Raw genomic sequence first — 12292 nt, 5'->3', positions numbered from 1 at the left:
AATGCCTTGCTAAAAAGCTATTAATCATAATCAATCAAAATTTGATTATATTTATTTTTAAAAAAAATTTTCAGAAACATTTTTTTTAATGTAGATAAATTTTGAATAAAACAAATTTATAATCAAAAGATTAAAAAATTTGTTATATATACTAAAGAGTAATATAAAGTTGTATGTTATAATAACGATAATGAATATTCTATAAAAACGAATAAAATTATATCCAAAAATTATCCGTTAATGTTAAAATTTAAACGAAGAAATAAAATATAAATTTTTTAGAAATAAAATGCAAATATAATTTTTAATTTTAAATAAGCATATATAAAAATAGACGAAAAGAAAATAATAATACATATTTCAAAAAAAAATATAATATATATTATATTATAGTTGCGATGCAAAATATATATAAAATTAACAATGACTATATTTGATAAACTAGGAGGGAAATGGGAGTGTTTCGAAGAAACATTTGTAGTTCCCCTTTAGGATTTCAAATTGGACTTTTTGTTTAAGAGATAGGGACTCGTTTTTGACCCCTGTCCTTAACGAAATTCTTCTACCCAATTGATTTAAGAACTTTAGGGATTGGGGACCGGGGTTTCCAAGGACGCTAAAAATAAGGGGAATAAATAAAAAAGAGTTAGGGAGGAATCTATATTTATTAAACTTATTGGTTTCTTGTAGTTCCAAGGAGTCGGTATTTCCGTTAGCCGGAAAGGAGGTAACACAAGAGACGTCCCAGACAAGTCTTTTGCCGCCGTGCCAAGACGTTAAAGACATGCCGTCAGGGCGCTTACCGTCAGCATTTAGGAGACCCAATGGCTCCAAGCTATTGGGGAAACCGGCCGAAATCAAGGCTTTGCCGATTAACCTATTAAGGTTGTCGTGCCTCAGGAAACGGCCACTGACTTTGAGGCACGAGAAACAATGTCTAGAGAAAGGATCAACCTGTTTGTGACAGGCGGCACAGGTGTCCACAGAAGGGATAAGGCAACCAAGCCTATGGCCAATGGCAGTTTGAAACTCATCGTCTGTGAGTAACGTTTCCTTTTTACCACTCGGAATCGCGTCTAGCCATTCATGGCCGTTAGAGTTTTTTTTTGCGTTTCTGAGCAGTTGAAGGTTAGTTAGCTCAGGATACATACAAAGTTTTTCAAACGAGCATTGGAGCATAGGGACCAGGAAGCTCTTTAGATGGCAGGAAATTGGCTGCTCGGAGCCTTGGGTGATTAGAGTAAGCCACTCTTGTTTAGCTGAAGATAGAAGGGGATCGTCCAACTCGATAAGCGAGGAAATGGAATCGGCGAAGGATATTCGAGATGAAAGAAAACACGCAATTGCCATAAGGAAGGGGGGTAACAATCCCAGTCCACCCTGGTAAGCGGGCATAGAGGCGAGGGACCAATTGAAATCGGAAAAATTTAAGCCTAAAAGGGATTCGATAAAATGTTTAAATTTTAATTCGAAGACCTTAAGGAGAGTATTGTACTGGAAAACGGGGGAAGATTTAAATAAATGTAAGAATTTAGGTAGAAAAAGACATTTTTTGGTGAGAAAGAAGAACTGATGCTTGGGGAGATGAGGAAGATTCTTGAGTGAATTGGAAAGGGAATGGATCAAATCGTCAAAAGTTTTTTGACAAAAGGAGGTTGAAAAACCAATAGGGGAACCCAAAAGACAGAGTTCCTCGTGCGGAATGATTGTAAAATCTAAGGGAGGAATAAAATCCTTATTGTTGAGGGAGGAAATTTCACACTTTTTCCTATTTAGGGAAAGACCAATTTTCGAAGCTTCCATTTCAACGTACTCTATGGCCGACATAACATTGGATAAAGAACCGCCAAAAGAGCCATCGTCGAGATACCATAAATTAAGGTCTAATTGGAAATTAGTCTTTAAATTTTTGATCAAATCATGAATCCCTATAGTAAAGAGCAGAGGGCCTAGAGGATCACCTTGCTGTATCCCCTCTTCGGAGGATATGGAAAATTCCCCGAATTTGAGTAACGAAGGGAATCCATAACAGGAATTAAGGAAATTCCCATATTTTGGGAAATGGTGTAAAAAAGATGGTAAGAATGCCCTCCTATGGATGGTGTTGAAGGCATTTCTGAAGTCTAACTTGCAGAAAACCTTATCGGCCTCAGTATTTATAAAAATACGCGCAACATGTGAGGCCACTTCACACCCACCTCTCACTCCAAATCCTAACTGTGAAGGAAATAAGAAGGAACTAGCCTTAGGCCGAATCCTATTTACGATAGCCTTGGCGACTAAGCGACGAAAGAATGACCCTATGGCTATGGGTCTAACGCCGCCATCCGGTTTGGTCAGGGAGACAAGACGGGCGCCAAAAATAATAGGACGAATGCAAAGGGGAACTTCGCGTACGAGGATATTATTGCACAGTTCGGTTAATGCTTTCAACAAAGGGTCAATGAAGCCACTATCAGGGCATTGAATTAACTCCACAAAGAAACCAGGTCTGAAGCCGTCCAACCCCCCTGTCGTCCCTTTTTTAAAGGACTTTAAGCACTTAAGTACTTCGTCACAGGTAAAGGGAATAGGGGAGGAGGCATGCGGGTGGATGTTAAAAGGGGACGCTCGTGGATGTTTTTCAAGTAGTTGTTTAAATATGGTAACGTTGATAGGTGAAATAGAGTCATCGGAAGACAATATTCGGGCCGCACCGCTAATATCTCCAAGATCTAATTTTTCAGAGATCAATTTGTGACGGAAGGAGTTGGGGTTTAAAGCGTACGAAGGAGAAAATTCATCGATAATTGTATTTCCAAAATTGGAAACTTTTTCCTTAATTAAGGCAGATAAGTTATTTATTTTATTTTTGGGTTTAACTAGGACTCGAAAACAAAAACTAACCAGGTCTAACCATAATGGTAGTGAGGAGAAATCCGAATTCAAATTATTTATAAGTGACATGAGGAACCTAGAGATAGACTCTCGGGCGGCTATAGGGATCCTAGAAAGAACAGGGGGCTTATGCGAATTAAGGAATAAATCAACAGAGCTTGAGGAACATGGTGGAATGGGGTCATACGAGTGAGGGGCGTTAATTAAAGGATCTGGGCCGTAAGAGAGGGGAAATTTTCCAGAATTGTGGCACGCGGGTGAACCATGTTTCCTAAACACGCCATTTAAATTAAGCGAAACTATTTTTAAGCATACTTGACAACAAGAGTTAACCATGAGATGGCTTTGAAAGGGAGAAAACACAAAAAAAAAATATATATATTAACGGATATAATTAATTAATTTTTTATTAAGTAAAAAATTGAGATTAAATATCAAATAATTTAAAATTCTATTTTTAATTAATATTATTGGAAAAAAAATATATTTACTAGCTTATTACAACTTAAATTTTATTTTTCAATTACAAAATTTAACAAATTTATATCCAAATGCATAATTCTTAGGAAACCAGAATAAATATTGGATAGCGCTTTTTTGTATTTGGGTGTAAATACATGTGAAAAACCTAAAAAAATTTTAAAAATAGAGGTTTTTTGACATTTAATTAATGAGTAGGTTTAGAATCGAAAAATTATAGAAAGTTTGTAAGGAACATATTGCTGGCGTTATTGATCAAAATCTCTTCATTTTTGGTTTATACGTGTATATTTAGGAGTTAAACATTATCCTAAAAAATATTTTGAAAATATTATGATTTGACCGAATGCCGAGCTCAAAACCGACCATTTACTAAATATTCGATCTACCAAATTTGGTAATAATATTATTTGGAAAATGTTCATTTTTGGTTAATTTATCTTAAATACGTGCAAAACATTACTCCAAAAAATATTTTAAAAATATCTTTATTTGACAGATAACCGATTTGAAACCGAAATACTGCATTGCTGGCGTTATCCATGGAAAATTCTTCATTTTTGGTTTATAAGTGAACAATAAAGTGTTAAGCATTCTATAATTTTTTGAAAATATTAATATTTGACCGAATAGCGAGCTCAAGACCGACCACTTACCAAATATTCGATCTACCAAATTTGGTAGTAATATTATTTGGAAAATGTTCACTTTTTTTAATATATCTATAAATACGTGTAAAAAATTATCCCAAAAAATATTTTAAAAATATCATGATTTGACCGATAACAACATTTTATGACCTCGGCCTGTAAATTTGTATATTTCATTACTATGAAAAATTTTCTTTGTATTTTTATAAATTTTGAAAATATGATACGAAAAAAATTTTAAACCCTCTATTATATGATTTTCCAGTTATTGAATTGATATTTATTAAACCCATTCTTTTAAATTGGCAAGGTCAATGTTTAATTTAATAAGATCTTAGGGCCGGGGCATTTGACTCAGGACACGGGTATCTTGTATAATATTATAGAAACGATTAATAAATCAAGTAGTTTGAGAAAATTTAAAAAATATAATATTATCATCAAGTCTATCTAACAATGAGTGAGAGGGTGTGATCGATTTATAAAATATTAAAATTGATATAAAAATTCTTGTTTTCATCCATAAATATAACCTTTTCAACTAAATTTTTATTTAAAAGTCTTATGTTTGCAAAAAACTCACGCCTAAGAGGAATTTAAATAGTTTCTGTTCGAAAACGAAGGACTATATAACAAATACAAACAATATTATATATATAAATTATATTTAGTCTCTCTTTAATAAATACTTTTTGTATTTTTAATGTATTTTTTGGCTTCTCTTATATTTTGGATATAGCTATGTTATTCCTTTCAAGCAAATATATTTTTTATAAACGTAACATCGTGTTTAATTAGTTAAAAAAATGTTAAAATCATAAAATATACAAAGATGCTTTCTACAATTTTTATAAAAATAATAAAGATTTATATAAATCACTATTTAATTATTGTCATTAAATTTTATAAAGTTTGTGGCTAAAGTTAAATGGATTTCATAAGAAAAGGAAGGACGCTTTGCAATGCTCTGAATTTATAATTACTTAGAGCATATCTTCGAAAAATATATGATTGAGTTTTTACATGGATAATCAAATTATTTGAAGATCGACTTTTTCACTATAGATTAATTAAAATCAAAAAAAACGAGCGTAGAATCTATACACTCTTGAGAAGTTCATAGTGATGGGTTTAGAAGTTCTGGCCATGCTTACCACTATCATATTCGGTTGCAGTCTCTAGGTTCTAAAGCTTTCAAACTTCGCACATAATGTTCATGTAATAGAAAATCTTTAAATAATGCTATTTTTTTTTATAAATATCTATTCGCAAATATCGAATATTTTATTTTATTGTTTTCTATTTCGAGTGTAATAAATTGCTGGAATCTTCATCTATAAATCATTGATAAACTGGTATGATTAGAAAGAAAAAAGATGAGAGTAGATATAAAAAGTAGCAAAAAGGAAGAGAGAAGAAAAATGTATGAAGAAAGAATCGAGATGAAATAAGATAAAAGAAAATCTAAAGAAGTAAGACAAAAGAAAATATGTGGTCGGCTTTGAGCTCGGCATTAGGTCAAAACATAAACCACGTTATTGTACACTTATAAACCAAAAATGAAGAATTTTCCATGGATAACGCCAGCAATGCAGTATTTTGGTTTCAAATCGGTTATAGGTCAAATAATAATATTTTTAAAATATTTTTTGGGATAATGATTTGCACATATTTATAGATAAATTAACCAAAAATGAACACAAATAATATTACTACCAAATTTGTTAGATCGAATATTTAGTAAGTAGTCGGTTTTGAGCTCGTCATTCGGTCAAATCTTAATATTTTCAAAAAATTATTTAGGATAATGTTTAACACCTTATTGTTCACTTATAAACCAAAAATGAAGAATTTTCCACGGACAACGCCAGCAATGCAGTATTTCGGTTTCAAATCTGTTATCGGTCAAATAACGATATTTAAAATTTTTTTTGGGGATAATGATTTGCACGTATTTATAGATAAATTAACCAAAAATGAACTAACAAATTTGGTAGATCGAATATTTAGTAAGTGGTCGGTTTTGAGCTCGCCATTCGGTCAAATCTTAATATTTTCAAAAAATTATTTAGAATAATGCTTAACACCTTATTGTTCACCTATAAACCTAAAATGAAGAATTTTCCATGGAGAGCGCCACCAACGCAGTATTTAGTCATTAGGCCGGTTTCAAATCGGTTATCTGTCAAATCACGATATTTTTAAAATATTTTTTTGGATAATGATTTACACATATATATAGATAAATAAACCAAAAATGATCATTTTCCAAATAATATTAATATCAAATTTGGTCGATCGAATATTTAGTAAGTGGTCGGTTTTGAGCTTGGCATTCCGTCAAATCATAATATTTTCAAAATATTTTTTAGGATAATGTTAACACCTAAATATACAATTATAAACCAAAAATGAAGAGATTTTGATTAATAACGCCAGCAAATATGTTCCTTACAAACTTTCTATAATTTTTCGATTCTAAACCTACTCATTAATTAAATGTCAAAGAAAACTCTATTTTTTAAAAAAATTTTAGGTTTTTCACATTATTTACACCCAAATACAAAAAAGCGCTATCCAATATTTATTCTGGTTTCCTAAGAATATTACTTATTTATGAATTTAACGCCCACTTATGGATATAAATTTGTTAAATATTGTAATTGAAAAATAAGGTTTAAGCTAGTAAATATATTTTTTTCCAATAATATTAAGTAAAAATAGAATTTTAAATTATAGATATTTAATATCAATTTTTTACTTAATTAAAAATTGATTTATGTAAAATAAAAAAAATGTTTTTGAAAAATTTTTTTTAAAAGATATTATATAATCAAATTATGATTGATTATGATTAATTGCTTTTTAGCAAAGCATTTTAGCAACGCAGTTTAGCAACGCAGTATTTAGTCATACCCATTTTTATTCTCTTACTGTCTTCATATTCAACTTTAACAAAATAAAAAAGTATAAACGATTCTTAATGCTTTATATAATTATATATGAATTAAGCTGACCTTACATCAATTTAAATATCTCATTTTTCCTTTTACGAAAACATACTACCATACAAAAATATAAAAAAAACCCTTACCTCAAGTTTCATGAGGTATAAACCTTTAAAATTTTACTCACCTTCCCCCACTATATTTACAAAAAAAAATATTTCGATATATGTTTTTGAATATACAATTTTATTTTCTTTCATTTCGGGTCTTTGTTAGGTTTCTACTAAAATAAATCCTTCAATAAAATATAAACTATATAACATTTTATGAAATAAAATACATATTTCGACTATGAGATCAAATTAATTTGCCAAAATATATCTTTACATAAAAATTGACTCCTATAATCAGGAATATAAACAAGATAAGATAATTTTTAGACATCATAGTTTTCTTATATATCTAGCCCATCTAGTTGAGACAATGTATATTATAGAGTATAAAATTTATTTTAAGAAGGAATATATTCATAAACATTAATAATTATGAAAAGATACAATATAATATATACACCATTCTTTTTCTTTCTGGAGAAGTGGAACCCGTCGATTTTTCAATAAACTTGAAAAAAATAAAAAAACTCCGACTCCTTTACTACCCTTTTATCTCCGTCCTCCACCTCTGGACCGTAACCGCCCTGGTTCAATTCCCCTTCTCAGCTGGTCAACATGCCTGACCCCTATTCTCCTGTCCGGGAACTTATACGGGACAGCATTCAACCCATTTTTTTGACCACCACTCCCAATTCCCATTTCTTTTAACTTCCATACAACTTGGCCCACTCTGTGTGATCTACCTCAAACTTTCCCCCATTTTCCTGTTTAATCTTTTCCCCTTCCTTCTCTTTCCAGGCCTCAACGCACCCAATCCAATCCGCTTTCTCCGCTACAAGAACATTTACGACGGCGACAACTCCGCCACTTTCCGGCTATTATTATAATAAGCCATCGAAACCCATATCTCATCTTCTCCAAATTTTGCCTTCTTCAACCAATTTTTTACCACTCTCACCATCCTCTCAGCCTGCTTATTCGAGCTCGGAAGATAAGGTGGCGCCAGCACATGTTTCTCCCCACTCTCCATACAAATTTTTTTGAACCCTTCACTACTAAAGGCCGCACCTCCATCGGACACGATTACTTTGGCAACTCCGAACTTCGCCCATAAATTTTTCAATTTTCTGACCATAATTTTTGTTGTTAATTTACCCACAATCTCAAACTCCACCCACTTGGAGTATGAATCTACCACCTGGAAATATTCTTTCCTATCAAACTCAAAGAAGTATACGTGTATTCTTTTCCAGGGCTCTGGCGTTTTTGGCCATGTACTTTTTTTTATCCCTCGCTGGCATACTGGCCCCTTTTTACGCACTACACATTGTTTAGCCAACCTCTCAATTTCTTCATTCATTCCCGGCCACCACACATATTCGTGGCCCCATTGTTTAATCCTTTCCACTCTCTGATGCCCCGCCTGCAACATTACTAAGCTTCTCTCAGCCTATTAGGTACCACCGCTCTATTTCCCCGTACTACACAATCATCCAATACGGTTAATTCTTTTCCCACATTCTTGTATTTTTTATCCCCATCTCGCCACGGCCTGCGCCCAATTATACATTCCTTTACCAGTCATATATCTCTGTCTTTCATCGTTGACACCCGAATTTCTTCCCAGCTCACCGGGCCCCCTTTAGACATCGCCCTCACCATAGCCATCTCTATCTTTTCCCCTACTACCACACTTTTGTCCTCAACCACTTCCCCTGCCCCACATCTCGACATAATGTCCGGCAAATAATTCTCTAGTCCCCTTCCACATTTCAGCATCAAATCGAAAATACTACAACCACCTCTACAACCGCGGAGACATCATCAACTCTTTGTTATCCTTTTTAAACAAATATTTCAAAGGTTTGCGATCCGTATACACTACAAACCGCCGTCCAATCATATATTCTCTGCATTTGGTCGGCCTAAAACTCACTGCCAAAGCCTCCTGTTTGATTACTGAATACCTCGTTTCGGCATCCCGGAATACTCTGGAGAAATACAATACCTGTCTCTCTATTCCATCTATCTCATGTAACAACGCTCCTCCTACTCCCTTACTCGACGTATCCACGGCCAGGACCACCTCCAACTCGTTGTTGAAACATAACAAAATTAGTTCCTCCCCAATTTTCCTCTTCAGACATTCAAACACGGCATCTTGCTCATTTCCCCACTAAAATCTTACCCCCGTTTTTAATAACTTGTACAACGATGCTGCCACTTTGGTAAAAATTCTCAACAAACCGATGATAGTAATTTACCATCCCTACAAAGGATGGTACCTTCGCCTTACTTGCGGCTTCATCATATTTTCAACTCCAATCATATTTTTATCCAGCGGCCACTCTTCCACTCCATTTATCCAATGCCCTAAATACACCACCTCTATTACTTCGAGTATACCTTCCTCTCTACTCGCACGCAATCCCTTCTCTTGGATTCTCTGAAATACCTGCTCCAACATTTGACCCCCGTTACCAACACATAATCCATATAATAAAATACTCCCTCCAATCCCTAAAACACTGCTGACATCGTCCACTGAAATATGGGCGCAGAAACGCTCAACCCAAACGGCAACCTCCGATAGGTGAACAACACCTTTGGTATGGTTATCATCAATAATTCTGACCCGCAACTGTGCAAATATGCATTCGAAAAATCTACTTTGGAAAAATATCTGCCCCCTTTCAAATTCGCCAATATTTTTTAGATCCCGGGTAACGGATATTTCACTTCAACCACCCATGGATTCAACGTTAATCGGAAATCTGTTCACAACCGCAACTTCATTGGCCTTCTTCACGGGTACCAAAGGCGTCGCCCACTCGTTATACTCAACCGGGCCCACTATGCCCTCCTTTACCCAGCAATCTAACTCTCGCTACCTCCTCCATTCAAATGGTACTCTACGAACAGCACAATATTTTGGCACAAATTCATCCTTCATCCCTATTTCCACTTCATAATCTCTCAAAAAACCCAACTCCTAACTAAAAATTTCTTCATACTCCGTTGCCAATCGCTCTAATTCCTTATGCACACATTCCAATTCCCCTTCGATCCTTCCTGTCTCCTTTCCCTCTTCTTGCATCTTCTCGGTAATTCTCTATTTCCCACACCTCAAACTTGTAGTCTCACTCCTTTCTCAGATATCCCCTTTTCCATTTTCCTCAACTTTTGATTTTTTCTCATCGCATCTACACAATCTTTCACTGTAATTCCCTGACTTTCTCCCCAATAAAGAGACTCGCCTTCATTCATCTCGATTTTATCTCTTCCTTCCATCCACTCCATCGTACCTCTCGGCTCTATTTCCTCCCATTCATTCCTCACTGTTTTCATGATCACATCTCTACCTTCGCTAAAACACCCCCCATCTCGCAAATATCCCCCAAAAATCGTAAGCCGGACCAACTCTCTTTATCCAATTCTATTTCAACACTGTTTCTACCCTCCGATGCATTATCGACAAATCCAGCACTTGTAGCTCCCCCGTATACAAATCTTCAATTTTTCCTCAGCTCATGAGCGTTATTTCCAATCCATAAAACTGCCTCACATAAATCTCCTCTTTGCTTATAACTCCCCTCGGCCATAATTTACGATATTGCCGCTCCCGTATTAAACAACACATTGATACTACCTTTCCATTCAGATTAATCCATACTCTCGAAAAGGAATCATACACAATACTCCCTTCTCCTTCTCCTTGCAACATCCGTATTTCCCTTTGCCATTTCCCTACGCTGATGCTTACCTCGTTCCGTTCCCATCTCCCAGCCTGCATTCTCTTTGCCTTGTCATCATACAGTCACTATTTTTCATAATCTCGCCCCCAATGCCCTTGCTTCCGACATTTAAAACATACAATTTAACTCTCTTTAAATATCTCCAGAGTCCCAAATCTACCACATCCAGCACATCTCACTCTGTCTTGCTTACTGGGGCAAAACGTCTAAATGTGACCACTGTGGTCACATTCAAAACATTTAATATCCTAATTCTATCATCTTCGCTCAATTTCAAATCCTCATTACTCGCCCATCCTTGCAATATTTCCTGCACAGGCATCCATGTACCCTTCCATACCTATCCTCCTCCTCGTTGTGTCCTTCAAGCAACAATATTTACCCCCGTATCTTAATACACCTATTTAGGCCTTCTCTTCTACCGAAATATAAACTTCCCAACCAAATAAGCAATATCACTATCGCTCCCAGTACATTACTGTATTTCCACATATTTAGTTAATTTAAATCCCTTCATCTAACTACAAAAAAAATTAATTAAAACAATTAAAATAATTAAAACGATTGTAAAAAAATTTGCTTTATTTTATCTCTAAATTAATTAATCAATACCAAATATTCTAACAAAAATAAAATATAGCTCAAAATATTACCCACAAAAAATTAATAATTAACTTAACTAAAAATATTTTAACTATTTGTGATGTTAAACAATGATAAATTAATAAAATATACCGAAATAAACATCAGTACATAACACATTTTAAACACTCAGAACTCTACCGAATTTCCACAAAAAAATATTCCACAGAACCCCTGTGCCTTTAACAACAACCATGGTACTCCACCGAATTTCCATACAAAAAAAATTTCACAAAACCCCTGTGACAACAATTACCACGGTACTCCATTAAATTTCTACATAAAAAAAATATTCCATAGAACCCCTGTGCCATTAACAAATTTACAATTCAATACCACAGTTTACCCACTGTACCCAACAAATGTTAAGTTATTTTTTTTTACATAAAAAAAATATAAATATAAAAACTTACCTTTTAAGGTCACGGCACCAACTATTGCAGTTATGCTGCTTGGAATAAATAATTTTATTAACTTCAAATAAGAAAAGAAAAATAAAAAGTGAATATAACATATTCTGCCGAAAAACGGCCTTTTTATAGCTTATAATTTGATAAATAAAAAATATTTTTTACAAAAATACAAATAACATGACTTATTCTGAGTCTTATAATCCAAAGTCAAAACAACGCACTAATGTTAAGAACTGAATTATTGCGCGTGATAAAAAAATAAATACAATGAATTTACAACAAAACATAATATGTACCTACATAATAATTAAAAAAAACACCAATTATGACAATTAATATCCCTCTTATCTCTTACATCTTTTATATATTCAATATAATCTTGAAAATTGTTTTGTTTATTAAAATTGTCAAATT

This window comes from Gordionus sp. m RMFG-2023, chromosome 1 (genome assembly GCF_954871325.1).
Source record: "Gordionus sp. m RMFG-2023 chromosome 1, tfGorSpeb1-WG-v2, whole genome shotgun sequence".
NCBI lineage: Eukaryota > Metazoa > Nematomorpha > Gordioida > Chordodea > Parachordodidae > Gordionus > Gordionus sp. m RMFG-2023.
This window is presented reverse-complemented; position numbering follows the sequence as displayed.